Source organism: Pimephales promelas, chromosome 9, assembly GCF_988280905.1.
Source record: "Pimephales promelas chromosome 9, fPimPro1.hap1.1, whole genome shotgun sequence".
NCBI classification, from domain to species: Eukaryota; Metazoa; Chordata; class Actinopteri; order Cypriniformes; family Leuciscidae; genus Pimephales; species Pimephales promelas.
This window is the reverse complement of record NC_142777.1, coordinates 20,142,190-20,163,846: the sequence shown is the minus strand read 5'-3', so window position 1 is coordinate 20,163,846 and position 21,657 is coordinate 20,142,190. Positions and strand designations below refer to the sequence as shown.

Genomic DNA, 21,657 nt, shown 5'->3' with positions numbered 1-21,657 from the left:
ATGGCACTGTTAGCTCTATCAGCTGAACAATGTGTGCTGATCCAGACCACAAAACAATATCTGGTCTTAGGTTAGTGGTAACAATCTCAGGTGGAAAAATAAGCCGTTGATCAAGATCAGCCAGCATCTTCCAGTCCCTAGCAGTTTCCAGTTGTCCTGGGCGAGATTTGGTGTTAACACCTTTTCTTGGTGGTTGCATACAAAATATGTTAGCAAAATCAAGTCTGTGTAACTTCACAGAATTCAATAAATGAGTCACAGCACGCACGTATGCGTCAAATAGACAGATAGAGGGAAAAAAATTATGCTGCAAAATTCCGTGACTGAACGAATTGGAGATTGCACCCTGGAAATTTTGTATGACCATAACCGTTTCCACCCTGAAGAGCACAATTCATAGCCAACATCTTCACGGACGTCATTACCTCTGGCCTCCTTCCTCTGCCTTTTCCTGTCAGACGTTGTTTGCGCTGACTGAGGCTGCTCGTGTGGAACTCTCCATATTCAGATACTCGCCGAGAGGTCACACCTGGTTGCCATCCGTGACGCCTGACAGACACTTGGTGGCCCTGTATCCATGGTAACTTAAGACAGAGATGAGGAGGAGCAGAGGTCAATGGAAATGACACGTTGAATGTTTGAGTGATCAGGGGGTGGTCCAAAGACTCATCTAGATGGTGGAACGTGGAAGAAAAGATTAGAGAACACCTGAGGAGGATGGTGGAAAACTAAAAGACTGATGAGTGCATTGCAATATTGACTTAATCTCAGAATTGGCAACCTAATGGTTTCATGAAGTACTTTGTGACTTCACATATTAAATTCTCCTCCTGCAAGATTCTCACTTTGACTGTGGGTTCTATCAGGGTTACCAGATGCTCAATTAACAAGGTAATTTCATAAGTATCTGAAGCACATTACAAGTCAATAGTAATGCACTCTTTGTGAGGAAGACACAGATGTTGCATAGATTTGTTTTTCCTTCTTAATCCCATTTGGGAAATGGGACTTATGTGCATTTGAGAGACATCAGAGTGTTTACAGCTATGAAACAATCACTACTCTATCAGAGTGAGTTTTCCTAAAGGTCCAGAGTCTGATTTGTCAGCAGTTATTGTGTAGTTTGAAAAACTGTATTTGAATAAAACAAGGGTGGGATATTTATACAAGTTTCTGTTGTTTATCAAACAAAATTCATGGCCCCAGCTGTGAATGAAATATGGTCTTTAATGGAATGATTTCATAAATCATTTTGTTTCATTAAACTGTTTCAATGAAGAGGGTAAAATAAATTCTGTTTAACTATGTGGAGGAAAACAGAAAATACTTAAAGGCACAATGATAACAAAATTAAACTGAAAAAATAACTGTAACTATGTTATATATTTCTATTAGATATGTACACGGGCAGTTTCTTTATTTCAGTTCTGTCGCCCGTCTGTGGCGTCATATAAACTTTGACACCTCTATTTTCTCTAACTTCCAGCAGAACCCAGCGAAACCGCCAAACACAAAGGGGAACACCAGACTACAGCCAATAAAAAGAAATAATCCATTTTCCAGGAATGAAGAACAACAAATTTTCCAGCCTTTGTGAAGTCATAATATATAATAATCCACCCTCTGAACACACACAAAAAGGAGGGATGCCTGGTTTAGCTGCTGCTATGTCAAAGAGAAGCTGTTTGACCTTCCAATCAATGGTTCAAATTGATTTTAAACACTGCTGAACATTATAACCCTAACGTTTACCTGTGTGCTGCACAGTTTATGGAGAGCATCTTCTAGAACCTACTGTAAAATGAGTACAATGCTAGCTAAGCAAAAATGCATCTCCTGAAATGGAGCAGTTCTTAGTCAGGATAATCTGTCGTTTATGATCACAACTTTTAAGTATGTCTTATTATTTGTAGTTGTGCTTTCAATTTACAGTTATGATTATAAGTTTTATGTATTTGCTGTAAACAAACGGAAAGCTTTGCCTCCGCTAGACTGCTAACATTACAGAACTGATGTATTGTTTACTGTAGCTTTTTGTAAAGCTGTTCACAGCCTCTTATGAAAATGAACCATTTGTGATAGATTATTGTTTGTATTACCCATAGTTTTCCGACAATTATCATGATTAAATGGTGTATAACATATCTAAAAATGTATAAGACAATAATAATAATAATAATAATAATAGTAATAATAGTAATAAAACCAGCACATACCACTCTGAATTGTCTTGTGAAATCCGTGCTTGCAAAGTCTGTGCATGAAATCCATTCTGGACAATCCTGTTGTTTGTTAACATTCTTAAGTCTGAATAGGGCTTAAATTGATTTGAAACTGATCTGAAGCGATCCTTAATATTTACACTTGGGCAGATTACGGTATTGCGGACTGTGATGATGGGGCAGAAGCAGACGGATCCATCTGCAGAAATTTATTAACACAGGTAATGAATAAAACAGGAGAAATTATACATCGACCTCAGACAGGCATACAATGAAATGACAATCCAGGAACAGAAGTGATGCAAACGCAGGGGTCGAGGCTAACACAGTCTCATCCCAAGAAGTCAAATAACTGACATCTTGGGATGTTTTTTGACCATACGTCAATATCCGCCTTTTAGGGTACCCTTAAACGTCGGTTACATGACGATCTCGGGCCGCCATACAACTGACGCTTTACCTTTAACGTCGGTTGGGTGACGGGGTAGGTTTAGGTCTGGGGTAGGGTTAGGATCCGATAACGTCATCTAACAGACATTTAAGGGTACCCTAAAAAGGCGGATGTTGATGTATGGTCAAAAGACGTCCCAAGACGTCAGTTATATGACGTCTTGGGATGAAAGGTTCATAAACAAAGTTCAGGCATAGATAAAAGGTCCAGGGAAACTCAGAGCACGGAGAGACTCCAGGGAAATGTATGCATGGCAAAACATGACTTTGCAAGGGAACAATGGAAGGAGCAGTCCAGATAAGGGGTAGGTAATGGTTAGCAGTTGATGGAAATAATGGAGATGAGGGAAACCAGGCAGGGATGGAATCTAATGAGAGCAGAGGGGGATGATGGGAATTGCAGTTCTAGAATTCCGGGAGGGATAGCAGCGTGCTCTGTGACAATTGTAGTTAAGGTAAGGGGCGTGACCTTTCCCAGACACACAGTGCCAATCACAACACACTGGGCCAGCTAACCAATCACAGCATATTCTGTATTTTAGAAGGATGGGCTCCATAGAAACAGGAACCAATGACACATTCGAGCCAGATGGGGAGAGAGGTGCTGTTATAACGCAAAATATGTGAAAATAATGTGTTTTTGAACAATTAAACATAAAAAGCATATAGTAAACCCAAAAACAAAATCAAGACTTCGTAAAATGGCATAATAGGCCCCTTTCAAGTGTCATTTGCATCATTTACATTTACCTGTTACTCACATGAATTCATCCATTAGCATTTGCTTCATTACATATTGCCTCTGAGTATGACATAAAGTGTGCTGTAAACACAGCAAACATCTTTGACTTAAAATTTTTAACCCCATTGTAGTTAGATGGCTTCATGCACACAGAAGATTTTCAAGTAGCCTAATTTAATTCCCATTTTGACAGAAAATCCATAAAAAAAAAAATCTTTGCAAAAGTGCAACTGTGGCATCTGTGGTCGAGTAACCAATGAAGTGGACATATGCAGCAGGGAGTCTGAAAGTCAAAGAAAAAAGAAGAGGATGACAGTTTGTGATGGAAAGCAAAAGGACTGAAAGAGGAAGAAGCAGCATACAACTGTCACTGGGATATCCCTTGGGTGATAGGAGTGGAGGAAACTTGAGTTAAACATGTCTGACAAGCCAGATCAGAACTGCTGAGACATGTCCAAAGCAAAACTCGGGACATGCACCGAACAGGCAGGCCTCCTAAACACACACACACAGACACTGGACTCAGTTTGGCATTGTTTGCTAAAAATATACCAGCTCTCAATTCAAAATGAAACCCAAATCCTGATCATTTTCCGAAACATGTAGCTAAAAAAACAATCACAACCCAAACGGAGTCTTTCCACAAAGTGAAAGCAGACCCGACACTATCCCCATTCATCTGTGCTTTTACAGGAATCTCAAAAAGGGAGGGGGTGCCTTCCTTTTCTCCCTCTGATTAAACTTTCTCTCTTTGTGATGAAAGTTTGGCTTTAAATAAGAGTGAAAAGCAAATTGCCAAAGCTTGCTTTGTGTGGCTATTCTTTCGTCTTATTGACCTTTACTTCAATCTGTTCGAACAGCTCTGCGGACACCCTGAAACCGAGTCCATTCAAGATGAGATTGCTAACCAGAGCGGGCTAGTTTGGACAGAACAAGATCGAAACATTAGAGGGAAGATTGGTCTCAGGTTTAGAGAGATTACTTACACGTTGCATGTTGTAGAGCAATGTGAAACGATTCCTGGTCAATTATAACTACCAATCCTTAGCATCAAGTTTAATCAGCGTTTAGTCTTTGTTTATCTGTTGCACCAATGCAGACTTGAAAGGCAAATTTGATAATATCAAAACATTACAGGAACCTGACATACTGAGATTGACGGCATAATATTTTATAGTATTTACTGAATTTGAAGAACAAAATCCCATGACACAGTAAAAAAAAAAAAAAATCTGAAGGAACGTAACCAAAAAAAAAAAAAAGCTATAGAAATCATAGACAGCACTGCATTCTAATATGAATGAGAGTGAACATAATATGTGATTTTCAGCCCCTATCACAGCCTCTCTTTTTTGTTTAAACTCCGTTTGTTCGGTTGCCTTGTGAATAATTTAAGCTTTGAAATCTGTTCCATATCTCTGACAAGCAGGTCTATTATAATTATGGGCCACTACATTATTATGATTACCAATTGAGAGGAAAGAGAGAGAGACTGAGTGAAAGAGAGAAGGAAGCGAGAGAAGCTACTTCCTGGGTAACCATCAGATGATATGCAAAATGAAAGAAATATTCGTTGAATTTCTCATTAAAGTCGGACGTCTATGCTCCAATCAGGAGACAATTTATTCATCTGACAATATGAAGAATGTAAGATGCATATCATCTGCGCTAATGAGACTGAAGCACCCAGAACATCAGCACAATCAGAGAGAATAACGAATCATTTAGTCAGGTTTGTTGGTGGCGATTAGAAAACCTTCGATCGTCATCTTTCTCCATAGTGATTTGATCTGCTTTCCAAATCATCTCTTGTGTCGCTAAGATTGGGATTTCGGATGAGGAATATATTAATTTCATGTTTGACGAGGCTTGGGAGGCGTAGATTGGAACAGACAGTTTCAGTTTGAAACCCCTCAGCGTGTCATTATGGCAGCAGAATTATATGCCAATTTCTAATTTGACTGGCATCGAAACAAGCAAGGCATTCGTGATGGATGTGAAATTTACATCTGAAACAGTATATTTTAGGTGAGCTTTTTCATAATGCGGATGCAGACAATCAATCTGTCTTATTTATATATTTAGCTAAACATTTAGTAACACGGTAACACAAAAACGACTCGATTGGGACTACAGCCGGGTTTTAGACGTCACTAACCCATATATTTGTACTTCGTCAACAATGGATACAATTTATGTTTGATTATGTTCCTGAAAAGTACAATCATAATTTAGCGCTCTGTACTGCACATTTTACGGAAGACAGCTTCCAGAATTTCCACGAATTCAATGCCGGATTCAACAGGAAACTGTTACTAAAACATGAAGCATTTTCAACTTTAAAACCAGAGGCAGCAGTTGTTGGGCCACAACCTGTAAGTAAGACTTAATTATTTGCATGTATAATTTCAGACCTAATGTTTTAGTTTTATCAAATGCCAGCGCTGGCTTTATAGCCACTTAGTCATGCTTTTTCGTGTCTACGACAAACGCGTACAAACATTTTGGACCTGAATTTGTATATGTACCAATTTTGTAAATTTATTTTTCATGTATATATACTTCATGACGTTATTTTTCGATTTGATCAAGAACGTAAACCAATGCCAGCACTGTTTGTGTATACAGTAGCCAGTCAGTTTGATGCTATTGTGTAAAACAAATGTATAAAGTTAAAAAAATATATACATATAGGCAAATTACCATTCAGAAACGTTTTGTAAGAGCCGTCTTTAGAGAGGTTCTGCTTGACTCTCTTTATCGCTGCTTTCTGGGTCTGATTCTGGCTCATTCCAGAGACTGATACTGCAGTATTGACACCATTATTAACATTTGACAGGAACACACATGCAACTTTAGCCCGTAAAGCTAATGGGTGTTAAGTATCCGGACGACGTGCACTACTCCGTTTAGCCAATCACAACACACCGGACCAAACTAACCAATCTGAGCCCATTGCCTGTTTCTGAGGGAGTGGTTTCAGAGAATCAGAATTGAACCAGTCGATCAAATTACAGAGGAGAAAGCGTCTTACAATAAAAGGTGAAATTTATGAAAAATAAGACTTAAAAAAAGAAAAAAACACAAATACTAACACAGTCTCGGATGTTGACGTATGGTCAAAAGACGTCCCAAGACTTGGGACGTCTTTTGACCATACGTCAACATCCGCCTTTTTAGGGTACCCTTAAATGTCGGTTAGATGACGATCCCGGGTCGTCATACAACTGACGCTTTATCTTTAATGTCAGTTAGGTTTAGGTCTGGAGTAGTTAGGATCCGATAACATCATCTAACTGACGTTTAAGGGTACCCTAAAAAGGCGGATGTTGACGTATGGTCAAAAGACATCCCAAGACGTTAGTTATATGACGTCTTGGGATGAAATACATGTTTTATTGCACCCCATAAACACAATCATGCAAAGAAAAAAAAAAGCAGTAAACCACCCCTTTAACATCCCAAGTTTTATGAATGATCATGTATGCATTATGAACAAACATGAATTAGCAGTGAAATAAGAGGATATACAGCCAGGCAGATAGATGTTTGGATGGATGGAAAAAAAAATGTTGGGGGAACAAAAAAGTTATATTATATGGTTAATGGTTTGGCTACTGCTATATTACTGTACTCTCTAAACTCCAGGCAGTATTTTGTGCCATACATTAAACATTAGATAAAGTTGAAAATGCTATGACAAGTATGCACTGGAAGTATGCAGATTTAAAGAGAAACTTTAACCTTGGTATATGCCAAGACATTCCAGAGTGTGAACTATTCAAAATTGGGTGCTTCAGAAGGGCTCTCCTAAATCAACCACACACTTTTATTTTAGTACGTAACGCCTATATTCATGATCTAGTTATCTTATCCTGATGGATAAAATCAAGGCTCCCCATACATGCATTCTTGTTGAACATCCCGTTCACCCAAAAATAGAGCACATTACTGAATTAAAATGGGCTGTGAATGCCATTTCATGCTAACTTTAATTGGAGAATATTGGTGGAGCACCTCAACTGTGAAGAACAGGGGGACACTAACACGATGTGAATGCAGTCCAATCGCTGGAATCAATAGAAGCTAATTACGTTGAAGATCGGTCCTTTGTGCTCCTGTTTAACAGTCAAAAACACTGCAAAACACACACACACACACACACACACAAAAGCACTCAGCTACCTCTGCATTTACGAAACCTCAATATGAGCATGCTGTCAGAGATCGACCTCTCCTCCTCGCTCGCTTTCCAAAAACATCCTGCGAGAACCAAATTCAACTTTTTTTTTCCCATCATTTCCCCAACAATAAAAAAAACATTCTGCCTGCTTGCCTCTGAGGGCAGTGTTTTATTCTGTTGTTTCGCTGACCTCAGAAACTGCAATAACAAAGCATCTAAATGTCAGATGTTTATATAAACAGCCGCTCTAAGTACAACCGGCCGAGCTGCACTTTATTACAGATGTTACAGCGTGATTTATCAAACATGACAATGTTTTCATTTTCTTTTTAACCGTTTGCATAGAAATTAAATAGTAGTTGTCCCAAAACCAGACATTTGAGGGCAAGGACTCAGGGGAACAACAGCGACATTTGGAGATGGATGAGAATTGAAGTGACCTCAGAGCACACAACATATACGAGAAAGGAAGGTGGACATTTGAAGAGGAACGGACCTATTCTGGAATAGTCCATGGTCTGGGTTTCAAACTGCTTTTGGGGAAAATGTCGGGACAGATTAGGTCAGCAAGGGTCAGACGGTGATGTGGTGATGTAAACTGTACAGTCAGAGGCTTCTTGTCAGAGCTCATACAAATGGAATTCGCATTTCAACGACATCTGCAATTAGACAGGCAAAACTCAGACTTAGCGCTTTAAATCGCACACCATCTTTTTTTTTTTCCCTTTCGACTTTTTTCCTTTTCGAGGTGATTGAAATTCAGACTTCAGTCTTAAAAACACACACACACACACACACGCACACACACACACACACACACAAAAACAAATTCTTCCCAGGTTGTTAGTTTGCTATCACCTGTATCTGCAGACACACATCTAAATAGGAAGTTCAAGTGTGAAAATTTTGATTCATTGTAGTTATCAAAAGGTGTAAATTATGCTATACAAATCTTATTCATTTCAAGCTCTTGTCCTTATTTCACACCATGGTTCATCAGATTATTTATTTTGGGTCTGATTTCCTGCACATCCTCTTCAGAGACTCGTTATAACTCAAATATATTGTTTTGACCGCTAAGAAACCAGGTTATAAACTATGAAGGTTTGTGCTGTCATAAAATAAAAAAGCCACAGGTCAGAGCAGAGAATCTTTAGACTGTAGCTTCCTCTCAGCACCAGTCCTAATGATTCAGGGCAGATAATCCTTGTCCAGACCTTCGCAAGCACATCCTGCTCCTCATCGCTCCTGTACCGGCTGGTTACCAGAGGAAGACTGCTAAGCTGGAAAGTGTGATTGGCCACATGAAGCTCTATGAACTCAATGCTAAAAGGTCGAGTCCAGAAAGAGGGAAAGACAGTATAAGGAACAAGAGTATGAAAGTGAAAAAAATGTTCTATGCAAGGTGACACTGTGTAAAAGTTTAAAATAAGAGCTCAGAAACTTGAAGTTTGAGGAAAACTATACATTTATAGGTGGTGCTTGCTGAGGCTGGATGTGAACAAACCACTATTCAACTGTGGGATGTAACTCGTCTTACAAACTTGAGCTACGGACAAATGAAATGGTATGGCATTCTGCAGGTGTGGTGTGCTGTTATTTTTCTAATCAATTAGACTTATGGTTTTTACTTTTCATACAATAAAATGGATGGAAAAAGCCTTAGACTTGCATAAACGGAGCAACCAGCCATATAGGGACAATAATACCATTGGTTCTCTTTACATCTGAAATTAATATGCATTTTGAATCAGAATGGCATAATAATCTAGCTGTTAAACTACTTATATAAAAAAAACTTGAAACATTTGCAGCAGCACTTATAATATTGGCTGACGGGGAAGTCAATGAATGGAAATAAGGTGCAGCTGCGCGCTCCTTGTAGAACTTTCGGCTGTAATTGGGGATTGTCACGCTTCCGGGTTTCATGGGCGGGATTTGTCAACTTTGTGCATGTCCACTTCTGAAGCGGTTCAACAATGGCTGAAACAAAGGCTAGACGTCACTGCTCTGTTCCACTTTGTAAATCTAACCAACAACGCCAACCCTACTTATTTGAGTATAAGGAAGAAGTGGATTAAAGCGGTTCACCAAGATGAAGGTCCAAACTTTAAAATAAAACAAGGTATCATGTTTGTTTGCAGCTGGCACTTTAGTGAATCCGACTAATTTACCAGGGATGCCGTATAAATAAACTTAGTGTAGTCTGTCATCAGTTCGCCAGCGAGATCAGTGATTCAACGGAAGTGGCAGTGCGCAAAGGCCTACAATGTAATAATCCCCTACTGTATTGTATGTGACGTGCGCCTCGAACACCCCTTTTGCAGTCTATGCGAAGTGAAAACACCATGTATGAAAATGTGACAGACAGTTAGACTAGTTTCCTGGGAAAAATAACAAACCGGGAGGGTGTTGACAGGTATACGGTAAGTTATTGTTAGAATACAGCTGGATTTTCAAGGTTAGCATGCTAGCTTGTAACGTTAGTCAATATCGATGCACTCCGCTTTGACCGCGTCATGTTTTTTTTTTTTTTTTTTTTTTTGCTGCCTCAAGTTTGTGTATAGGCTCTCTCGCGTGATGACATTGTGTCACATTCGCAATGTTCAATTAGCCGACAATTAAATTAATTTAATCGAGTAAATTCTTGTCAACAATTAATCGATAAACGATTAACCATTTTTATCCTAGTGGATTATATTAGGTGATATACTACAATTAAAAAGAAAGTTGGTAGGTCCACTCTAAGAACGTAATAGCACTTTTTACAAACGCAAGCACCACATTTCAAAAAATACATTTTCCTAAAATGTATTATTTTTTTTTGGTTAAGCCTCCTGAGACAAGATTCAATCCTACACCCTCACAGTGCCTCACCACAGCCACCGACGTCACAAGCGTGCCCACTGCTGCTGTGCCACGGTGCCGGCACACTGGCATTCTTAATGCATGAAAATAAGAGCTCAGCTACAAGTGGATGTGTTTGATTGAGTGACCCACATCATAAAACGCAGGCCTCTCGACCATCAAGAACTTTCTCCGCTGAAACTTAGAGTATATTGAACACAAAATACAGTACAAATCAATTCTCAAGATGCTTTTTAAAGTAATCAAGTTCGAATAAAGCATCCAAAACAAGACCACTCCATCCACTCCGGAAACTGGACAATGCTCACACCGTACATGATCTCCATGGAAACAGAGGAAGAGCAGGACACTCCAAGTGGCGTCCTCCTCCTCCTCTGCTTTCATGTGGAAATGTATCCCACTGTTTGAGAGCAGAATGAGATGGATGGAGGAAGCCACAAGAATGAGGCTAATGAGAGAGATGTGGAGAAGGAAAAGAAATGGAGAGGGAGATGACCCCTTCACTGGCAACATGTCTTGCAAGTGGCCCTGAGTGCTCCTACTGTTTCCCGAAGAGCTCCAGGAATAGTCGTCCTTTCCGCTGATCCTTTATGACAGCTGTGCCACAAGGAGTTTGTTTGTTGGTCTATCAGAGTTCATTTTCAGGAGTAATTTCTTACAGAGGAGATACAAGGTTAAAAAAAACAAAAGACGTTTATACTTTATGATGTTTGCAAGCAAAAAATTGTATTATTTTTTCTAAATGCGATTTGTAGTGATCTGTTGATGTCAGGAATGAAAGAGGAAGCGGTGAGAACATGAATAGAAGCAACTATTCAAATGACAGCGTAATAAGACCAACCTTCAAGCATCTAAGAATACATTTGATATTTTTGACGTGCAATATTTTCATGCTAGGTAAGGGCTTTTAAAAGTAGATGCAGCACACGAACACACGCACACACTGACAACATTTGGCAGAGAGCAGAGTAGGTGTCTGATTTCAGCTAGTATTTCAGGCCGCCACATGATATCTTTACTGTCAATGTGTTTGTGTACCTGTGTGTGATACTAGAAGCTGTGCTAGAGTATGTCAGAGAGATGCCCTCACCCACAGCCCTGATTTCAGGTCAACTCACTGACAGAAGAGGGGGATGGGGTGTAGTACAGCACAACATGCGGGACAGGTTAGACGGTGATTTTCTAATGCCAGTCTGTGTTTAACAGAGCTGCAGTACCAAACTGAATATGTACATTCGTGTCTGCACCTGTGAAATGAAAGTGATACTGGGATATTAACATTAAAAGAGTGTAGTATACTGTACTTTAACAGAAAACTGTCCCCAATCCACACCACTTACTAAAAAACTCCTTACTAAACTACACAAATGGCTCTTTATGAAAAGTAAATGGATACATAAATAAATACTAAAGCACATTTGGAACTGGAAAGCCACTGCCCCAAAATAAAATAAAATGAAATAAATTAAAATAAAATAAATTACCAACCTAAATGATGCAGTTCAATTGGGACCTACATTGTTGGGAGCTGCAAGAAATGCGAGTCTGTGTCTTAAATGTTTCATAATACAATCAATATGATTTCTCATCTGCACAAAAACTAAATGTTCATGATGTACTAAACAAATTACCAGTTTTTACATTTGCTCAGTTTGCAGTATGTTTTCAAGGAAAGCATTACGGGTAAAATGTCTCACAGTGGATTAGAACCCGGGTCTCTCACACATAAGGCGTTGTGTCTTAACCACTGTGCCATCACCATATATATATATATATATATATATATATATATATATACACACACACATACATACATTTACATTTACATGTAAAGCAAGAACTGATAAGACTTCAACATGTGTACCTTGTTGAAATGCAATGTAAGTCACTAAATATCATGATTCAAAATATCATAGTCATGATTTGGCTGACGTGCCAAAGTAGTTACTGCTCTTTCCTGATTTAAAAAAAAACAAAAAACAAAACAAAAAAAAAACCTAACAGAAAATAAACAGACACTCCATTCTCACACACATTCATAATTTAGCCAGAGCCTCTGGCAACCAGAGGCAACATGCCTCTAGTTGTTACAGACATGCACAGCTTCACAGTGCACATTCACACATCATATTTCAGCAAACATAAACTCCAGCTCACATACAAAAACTGTTGGAGTGCTTTAATTATATTAGTCTATCTGCATGTATACGTATGAATGAATGTATGTATGCATACGTATGTATGAAGGTATGTATGTATACGTATGTATGTACTCTATCTATCTAAATTTATCTAAATCTTAATTTTTTGTTTGTATATATGTGTAAATTTTATTAGTTTTTATTGTAAAAAAAATATTTCTACATTTTACTCTCTCTATCAGCTTATATTGAATGCATTTTTTGAAAAAGTAAAGACAGTTCCGCATCTTTTTATTTTATTTTATATAATAAAAATAGTGTTTTATAATAGGCCACAGGCGGCCTTCTTACATATTTTAATATAGAGTCCATAGTTGACTTTATGATGTCCAAGAAGCAGCAAAACACCTCCAAACCACAACACACCCACCATCATCGTGCTTCAGAGTTCTGTTCCTGTTACTCGTGTAGGTGTTGGATGTCACACTCCAATCTTACCTTCATATTCTTTTTTTGAGAGCAGAGCCTTCTTTTTTGTTGAGCTCTGATGTAGAGCTGATTTGACTGTTCCTAAAGCTGCATTTAGATCCCACCTTTGACACCTTTGAGTCCTTGAAGACTTCCTGAAGCACCTTGAGCTCTGTACTATGGGTGAATTTGGAGGAATGGACCATCCTGGGGAGATTGCTATAGTCTGAAACCTATCGGCTGTGTCCAAAAACCAATAGGCAGCTGACTTGCCTCGCTGTGAATAATTCATGACTACAATATTGATTTATCACTTGAAATGGCATTAGGGTAAAATGTTGGCCAAAAACGTACATTTACAAACAAAATAACTCCTAACCGCAAATTTCAGATGCCACTTTTATATTTTAGCTTAACTGTCACAGAATGGAAAGCACAGAATTGTGGTATCTCAAAGGCAACTAATGATATATTCATGCTGCCTTAAATCGGATAAAGTTATTTCAGGACAAAGAAAGTGAAGTTAATATTAGATCCGGATATGCCTTGGTGCCGTCCTACCTTGGAATGTGTCCTCCAAAGGCAGTACTTTTAAGATTTCAAACACAGCCCTAATCTGTAAATGATTTTATTTTATTTTATTTATTTTATTTTAAGCACTTGATGCAGTGATAAATGCAGGGTAGTACCATTTTCTTCCACATACTGTAAGATTTTTTTCTTATATTTACATTACAATTCACTGGGAAATGTATGGAGCCCCCAAAGGGACATGGTGATGGGAACAAAATGAGATGAGAGGAAAACATTTTTCAATGCTTTTGCGTTCCCTCGCAAAACTTTTGTGTTCCACCAAGAAACTTTCCATTCGCTCGCGGAATATAAACTTTTATCAAGCAAATAAAAAGTTTCTGGGGTGAAACGAAAAAAAAAAATGCAAGGGAACACAAGCATTGGTATTCCAATTTTTTCCTTTGCCATGTCCCTTTAGGGGCTCCATAGAAATGTTCATTTAAATAGGTGTACATAACTTTTAACAGCACTGTAACAATCTAATTTGGCTGACAATAATTGGTGATTGTTTAATTTAAATGCTCAATTTGCAATATTAAGGCATAAAATCAACTAAAGCTTAATTTCACTATATTTGTGTTTAAGCATATTACAAAATTAATAAACAGAAGTATGATGAATTACTCACCAGTTTACAGGTGTAGTTTTGCAGTGCATGTCTAATCGAGTCTTTAATGAGCTGTGCGTGGCAGGTTCTGCTGCATTCTCATGTCTTTCCGAAACTTCAACGTGACCTGAGCATCAAATGGAAAACATACAAAAATCAACTTTAATGTGAAAGTAGTACACATTTAAAAAAATAAACATTCAGTTCATGAAGTGTGCAACAATTTCAGACACCAAAACACTGGGTTCATGGTCACTATGATTCCAAGTCAGTCATGTTCCTGGATCAACATTCCTGTACGAAAAAGTATAACTAACCCTGTGTCTACTCCTAACTTCTCCCTAAATTCAGAGGGTAATGATAGGTGAATCACAGAGGAGTAAACTTGTCCCCATTCAGCACTGAAATATATTTATGTTATGACTGTTTACAGTAAAATGAAGTAATAATGATAATGTTGTCAATAACTTGCTATATACACATGAAAAAAGAAATATTAAGAAATAGGGAAAATGCAGCCACAAAGTGGTCCATGCCATGTTTTGATGATGATCTATTGGATTTCACCGCTGTTCGCATTTCCAACGGATGGAAAGCATTTGGAATAAATAAACTTTAATGCACTTCTGTTATTTCTGAAGCAGTTTTCTGAAATGTATGGATGCAATTTGGCTACTGGAATAATGGGATTAATTAGTAGAGTATATTAATGGGTCACATATATACATCTTTGGTTGTTTTATGGAAAACTGGGCTATTGCATAGAATGCAAATGCCAAGATGTGAATAAAATGAAACTCGTACATTTGCTTGAGATGGATATTTTCGTTTTTTTGACAAAAATCTGCACAAACAGTTATGGAAACACATTACAGAAGAAACTCCTACACAAAACTGAATGTGACTGAATATTCATTTTGAATCAGTTAATCATTCATGACTTCGGACTAACCATTGCATCTGAAATTTAGCTATGATCATTCTGAAATTCTGTGTTCTAAAATTACCGAGCCAGATTGTAGAGTCAAACAAGTTGAACACAAACATGAACTGAGCTGAAGACCAGATTTATTGACACTTCGGAAATGTATCACAGATCCACACCGCAAAGTCGTAATGATGGAGGAACCCATATAGCGCTCCCAGAAGTGACACACTGCTGTTTCCCGGTTTTGTCTGTGTGTTTTAAAGTTTCACCTCAACAATGACCACTAAACACTGTTAGCAGAACATTGCATGATTCTATTGTTGAAACAGAAAAAGGAAAAACGAACACACAAAATGGCTAATGAATGAAGAGTTACATATGAAATGTTAGAATACAATACAAATCCATACAGAAAATAGCATTCTAACTGGAAAGAGGCTACCTGGCTTATGCAGTTATAAATCAGGATTTAAGTGTGAAAGCTCCCCAAAGATTAGGGGAATGAGTATAAGTGAGGTGAATTAAAAACCTTGCTTGCCAGCCCATATTTACAAAACTAATTAAATTCGCACTATTAAATCAAACATATCAGATAGAAAGTACTTAGCATTTTTATAGCTTTGCCATGCATTAACGCCTGTTCAGCATTTGCAAGCATTGAGAGGTTTCGCTCTCTGCGGGTTTGAGTATTGCAGGCTGTCTGGAGATAATTAAGACACTGGTGTCCCCTTCAAGTTTCTACGCTAATGACACAACATGCTACACCATATGGCCCTATCGCCTGGGTCCACCATGGGTCTGTTCCTTCAGCCCTCCATAACAGGGCAAAGTGTGTGCCCCTGTACGATGATAATGACATGGCATTCTAAGAAAACCATGTAAACAATTACAGAATAAAATGATAATATGCAGCACCATGGATCTGTATAATTAAACTTACATGGCATTACCATAGGATACCTTAAACGACTTTCAGACATTTTTTTTTTCTTAAAAGTTATATGGTTTGTTTGATAACACTGACAACCTACAGTGTATGTACTGTAGCACTTCTTAATCAGTGTGTGGTAAGAATTAGATACAGAGAAATCAATCCAGGCACCCATTGTCAGGATTTGACGTATTGGCAGACACAGTCAAATGACCCCTCTCTGTCTAATGTACTGTTCAAATGCACCAGCCTTCCGCATAGCCAGAATTAATAACAGATCAATTAAAACCAATGGGGATTTGAGTCATCTGACAATTACATCTGTTAAAGTTTGAGAGCAATAATGCTTAAAAAATGTATAGTGATTTATTTGAATGTTAAAATTCTATTAAATATGAGTGAAGTGCTCAAGTAGTAGAGCTGATTAGAGACTGATTGTTGTAGCTGAGATGCTGATTCTTGTTTAAGCATATTTAAAATTAAGGTGACGGTTACAGAACAGGAAAAAAGTAACACAAGTAATATCCAAAAAAAGTGTATTGCAGTTGTGCAGAGAACAAGCAATGTGAGCAGGTGAGTAACTGAGTGAAAGGATAAGCTGTCTGATGATAGCGGTGAATGAAAGTTCTTATAGGTTTCAGATGGGTATGGCAGATGACTGGATCACTAGAGAAGAAGAGTTGTTTGTCTTGTCACGTGATAAATGAACGAAATACTCAGAAGGTAAAGTAATTACTTATGTTCCCTGTAAGTTATTTTTGACTTGTTGATTATGATGATGTCTTAATTCAGAAAATGGTCAAGACTGCGAAGGTGGATGTGTTCAGGGAATTTGATTTTTGAGATGGGACTTTTTATGCACCATGTACAAACCACTGTCTTCGGTTGATAAATGTATTTTTTTTTTATCCAGAAAGAAAAAAACAAAAACAAACAAAAAAAAAAAAACAGCTCACTATTTGCATTGCAGTGCAATCATGTCCTCCACTAAATGGTGAACGTATTAGGCTATCACAGCAACGTTCTAATGGTGTGTTCACACCAAACGCGAATTTTATTATTTGCGCGAGTAGATTACATACAAAGTCAATGGAAAGACGCGAATAGACGCATCATTCGCACTGGCCTTCGCAAATGACGCGAATTGGGCGACGCGTTTGGCGCAAATGTCTTCCGCGCAAGTTGAAAAATTTTAACTCGAACGAATGTTCAAGCGTCTGGACGCGATAGACACGTATTTGATGTTCTATTCGCGATCGGTGTGAAAACACCATAAATTGGCCAATAGGGCATCTATGCATCTATTTTGTCTATGTTTAATGTTTGTCTATGTCTATGTTTTTTTTCTTTTTTTGCATTTTTTTCTCAGAGCAAATCATCGCGCAAACAGTTTGAAACACTAGTTTCTGTCTGACGTCCATATTCATGTGTTGTGTTCTCTTCTTTGCTGGACTCACATGCTGTTTTGCGTCATTTCCAGTTTGTCTTATCGCGTGATTTTTCGTGACAAAACGTGGTTTGCAGACAAGATAGAATCGTTGGGTGACAGAGTTGTCAGCTCATGTAGTGCATTACCTCCTGTTGTGGATCAATCACGTTGTGTTGTGTGGTGCAGCTCAACAACTTGAACACTCCTGATTTCACTGAGAGCAAGTCATGTAGTGTGAACCGCACAGTTTAGCCTGATGTTTTAAAATCATGTACAAGGCATTACATCGAGAAGTGCTGATGAGGGTAATCGCAGACAGGTGTGGGGATTGTGGCTTGTGAGCAGGTGTGAGCCAGGAGGGATTCTGGGAAACGTAGTGTGTTGAGGTGACTGGACTGGTAAATGGAGATTGTGACAGTGTCACTCATACACAGAAATTTTATCTTACTATACAATATTACATTTTATAAATCCAACTGTTTTCTACATAACACTATTGTGGAAAATACTGTAAAGTCTAAAAAACAATACACACAGAACATTTTCTTTTTTGCATTTTTGAGAGTTTAAATATGCAAAAGTCCCACATTTGTTTTGTGAATAAGAGAGATATTACAAAGCATGATTTAAACAAACGTTTATTTTTTTTCATTAAACTACCAGATTGTCACATGGACCTCGCTTCATCATGCAAAGACAAGCACAGTAAATGTTTCATGTGATTTCCCTTTGAAGTAGCAAATGTATGCAATCTCTAATCTTAAAGGCTGGCAAGGACTTTTATCTTAACACATGGATTGAGTTTAAAGAGAAAAATTATCATAATAAGACGACATGCAGGCTCAGACGTATTCAGCTGTACAAAGTTTTGGACATTAGTCTACTGGTCAGGAAATAGGACAGAGAATAAAGAGAATTGGAGTGCTTTAAAGAAGCTTTGAAAGAACACAATTCTGTAAATGGGACAGGACTCTTTATTTCAATGAAATTGTTGGAAGGTGCACTGGCTGTCTACACATTGTTTCATTTTTAATTGATGCCTTGAATGGGGTCAATTAAAATCCAGGAGTGTAATTTCATGCATTCACAATGCCAAAATGTTTCCTTCTTTAAGCATTTGTCAGGCGAGGCATTGAGGCCCCCCAATTTCGAATTTACAAACGATGGCTCTACACATGGCAATTTCTTCAGACACCCATTTCATTCTCATTTGCAGGCAGACAATCAGAATGTCATTACTGTGTCCACACTGGGCAGCCACAGGAGTAAATGAGCAACTAGATAGGCATGGGAGGATGAACAAGGACCTCTAATACACAAAGGGAGTGACAGAGAGGAGAGATAAGAGCAGGAGAGCGAGGGGCCGATGGAGGTTCGGGTTGAGTGACGACTGAGACTAGACTCGTCTCTCAGGTATATAGACCTGATCAGGTGGCCTATTACTGTCACTCTGGTTAACCATCTAATGTCAATGTCATTTACAACAGGGTCAGTGACACAAAACCTGACCTTTCCTTTCAGCCCTTACTCAAACAGCACAGTTTAACTGTTTTACTAGTTTACATTACAGCAAAAAAAAAAGGAGATACCAAAGTGAAAACAAATGTGCTATTTATTTTTGACTATGACACACTATACAATTAATTATGATGTAAATTATAACTAAAGACAACAGAATCCTTAATCTTTTAAAATAATTCTAAATGATTAAATTAATTTGATAGTAACAAAAATGACAGTCAGAGGCCTATTTGGCTGAATTTATATGTCAAAATTCCATAAATTGACACATATATACAATTTTTCAGAGATGGGCATTATTGACCGATAAGCGCGTTTGAACGCTCATCTGTGTAAATATAAATGTGAGTGGTGTGCAGATACCAAAGAATGACTAGTATTATAACATTTTTGAGTATCTACTTAGAAGCAAAATACTCTTAAAGGAGAACTCCGGTGCAAAATGAACCTAGTCAATCGTTCTCTGAGATTTGCTTTCATGATAATTGAATGTAAAGAGTTTTATCTCTAAAAACTATTTGCTAGTATACTACTATAATGCTAGTACTGGGGGCACGCTAGTTTATATCACTAAAAAGGCTCAAAATAGCCCCACACTAACACCATAACATAATGAGGGTCCCTGCATGCAAAACGAAGCATTGAGAACTTTGTAAGTCTACAGACCGTTTAATAATTCTGCCCTACAAAGCCAAAAGGCAGTAACTGCATTTTTGGTCAAAAATGAGTTAATGTCATTTTTGGGATATTAAAGACCTCCTTTATCATGTGGATAAATATCTATACTCAATTTGACTGTTTTTTCGAAAAAATAGAGGGTTGTGTTCACAGTATCCCAAAACCATACAAGCAACCATGGCAGAAAGCGGTAACTGCAGTTACCCTTCTTTGGCTTTGATCTTCGACGCAAAAGTCCAGTTACGTACTCTGCCTTTGTTAAGCCATTCATAAAAGAGATGTTACGGTGCCACCTTGCAGTTACGATGATCTGCCTTTGTTTTACTGTCCATAAAAATTTGCCGCGCTTCAGTTACTGTCCATGTATTGTCACTAAATAACTTACTTCTATAACACACAAATATCCAAATAAAAAACGAGCTGTCAAATGTGTTAAGTGGTCGTTTTATCAAGTGTTGAACTACTGTAAGAATGGCAAATTGCTCTCGAGGGAGAATGATGGTGGAGTTGGCGTTGAAAAGAAGACATGAAGACCAAGGTAATAAATTATCTTATAAAATAATGCATTAGATGAAGTATGAAAGTGCCATATACTTAACGTTAATTTTGAATTGCTATAGGACAAGCAACTGACGAAGAAGCTAGCATCTACTTATTAGCCAGCACACCAACACCAACCAAAACATCAATAGATACCTAGACAGCATGACATCTAATTCTTAAATAATTAAAAATCACTCAGCAATCCATTCTGTGCCGACAATCCAGAGATGCAGACATTGCAGGAATGTAGCCTATTCAATGTTGACATGTTAGCCCCAGCCTAGCTATCATGCTACACATTACTGCACAGCGGCAGTAAACAATCATTTCCTACCTTTTCTTGTAACTCCATAAAATCCATTGCAATACACGTCATCTACGATGTTTCCACAAACCTCAAAGGTTTTGAACATATAGTCCGTGTCCCTTGCTGGTATTCAGACCAAGCTATCCACAAGTTATCTAGGCTAGTTTCAAAGCGTCTTCTGTAATTAAGCGTCATTTAGCGTTAGTGAAACAGCATAAAGTGTATTTGTTGCAAAATATTATCCACGTACACATACAACTTTTTGTTTGGTCGATTCCCTTCCCATTAGACGTAATGAAGGTGATCAGTTAATTATCTTCTAAATGGTGGTAAGCAAATTGATTATATGTCAGTTACTGCCTTTTGCCTTTGCACGACTCCTTATTTTTTAGTAAATAATACAAAGGCAGAGTACAGTATCTGACAAATAAGGGTCAAAAGTCAACTTTGAGCACAAGATTTTTTTATATACACACATTTCTTGATCTGGGCAACAAGTCACCAGATTTTCATTGCTCTACCTATAATACATTTGTGTGGACAAAACAAAAAACTTTAAAGTCATTTTTCTCAGTTTGACACTCTGGTCAGTTACTGCCTTTTGCCTTTGTAGGGCAGAATAAGAGACTTTATAAAGACAGTTCACTTCGTGTATACAGACAGGAGCCATCTTAGAAAATAGTCTCAATAAGTCGATTCTGAAGTTCATACAGTTCGTACAGTTCAGATCACTCAGCACGGCGTTCGTGGTTTGACTTGTCGAGTCTGTTTTCCAAAGATGGCGCCGCCTGTATACACGAAGTGAACTGTCTTTGTAAAGTATCTTCTTATTAAACGGTCTGTACGCTTACAAAGTTCTAAATGCTTCGTTTTGCATGCAGGGACCCTCATTATTTTACTGTGTTTTTGTGGGGCTATTTTGAGCCTTGTTAGTGGTATAAACTAGTGATTTCTTTTTTACTTAGTAAATGCTCCCAGTACTAGCGTTATACGCTAAACAGTTTTTAAAGATAAAACTCTTTACATTCGATTATCATGAAAACAAATCTCAGAGAATGGTTGACTA

The 21,657-nt window shown here is 38.0% G+C and overlaps 1 long non-coding RNA gene across 2 annotated transcripts in view; it reads right to left on the bottom strand.

Annotated features, from left to right (window-relative positions):
- Window positions 1–21,657, bottom strand: part of LOC148977546 (uncharacterized) — a 209,934-nt gene that overhangs the window by 9,935 nt on the left and 178,342 nt on the right. For both annotated transcript variants that reach the window (XR_016169792.1, XR_016169791.1), the window contains exon 3: window positions 14,276–14,381. This is a non-coding gene — a long non-coding RNA (uncharacterized LOC148977546). The remainder of the gene's footprint in view (window positions 1–14,275; window positions 14,382–21,657) is intronic.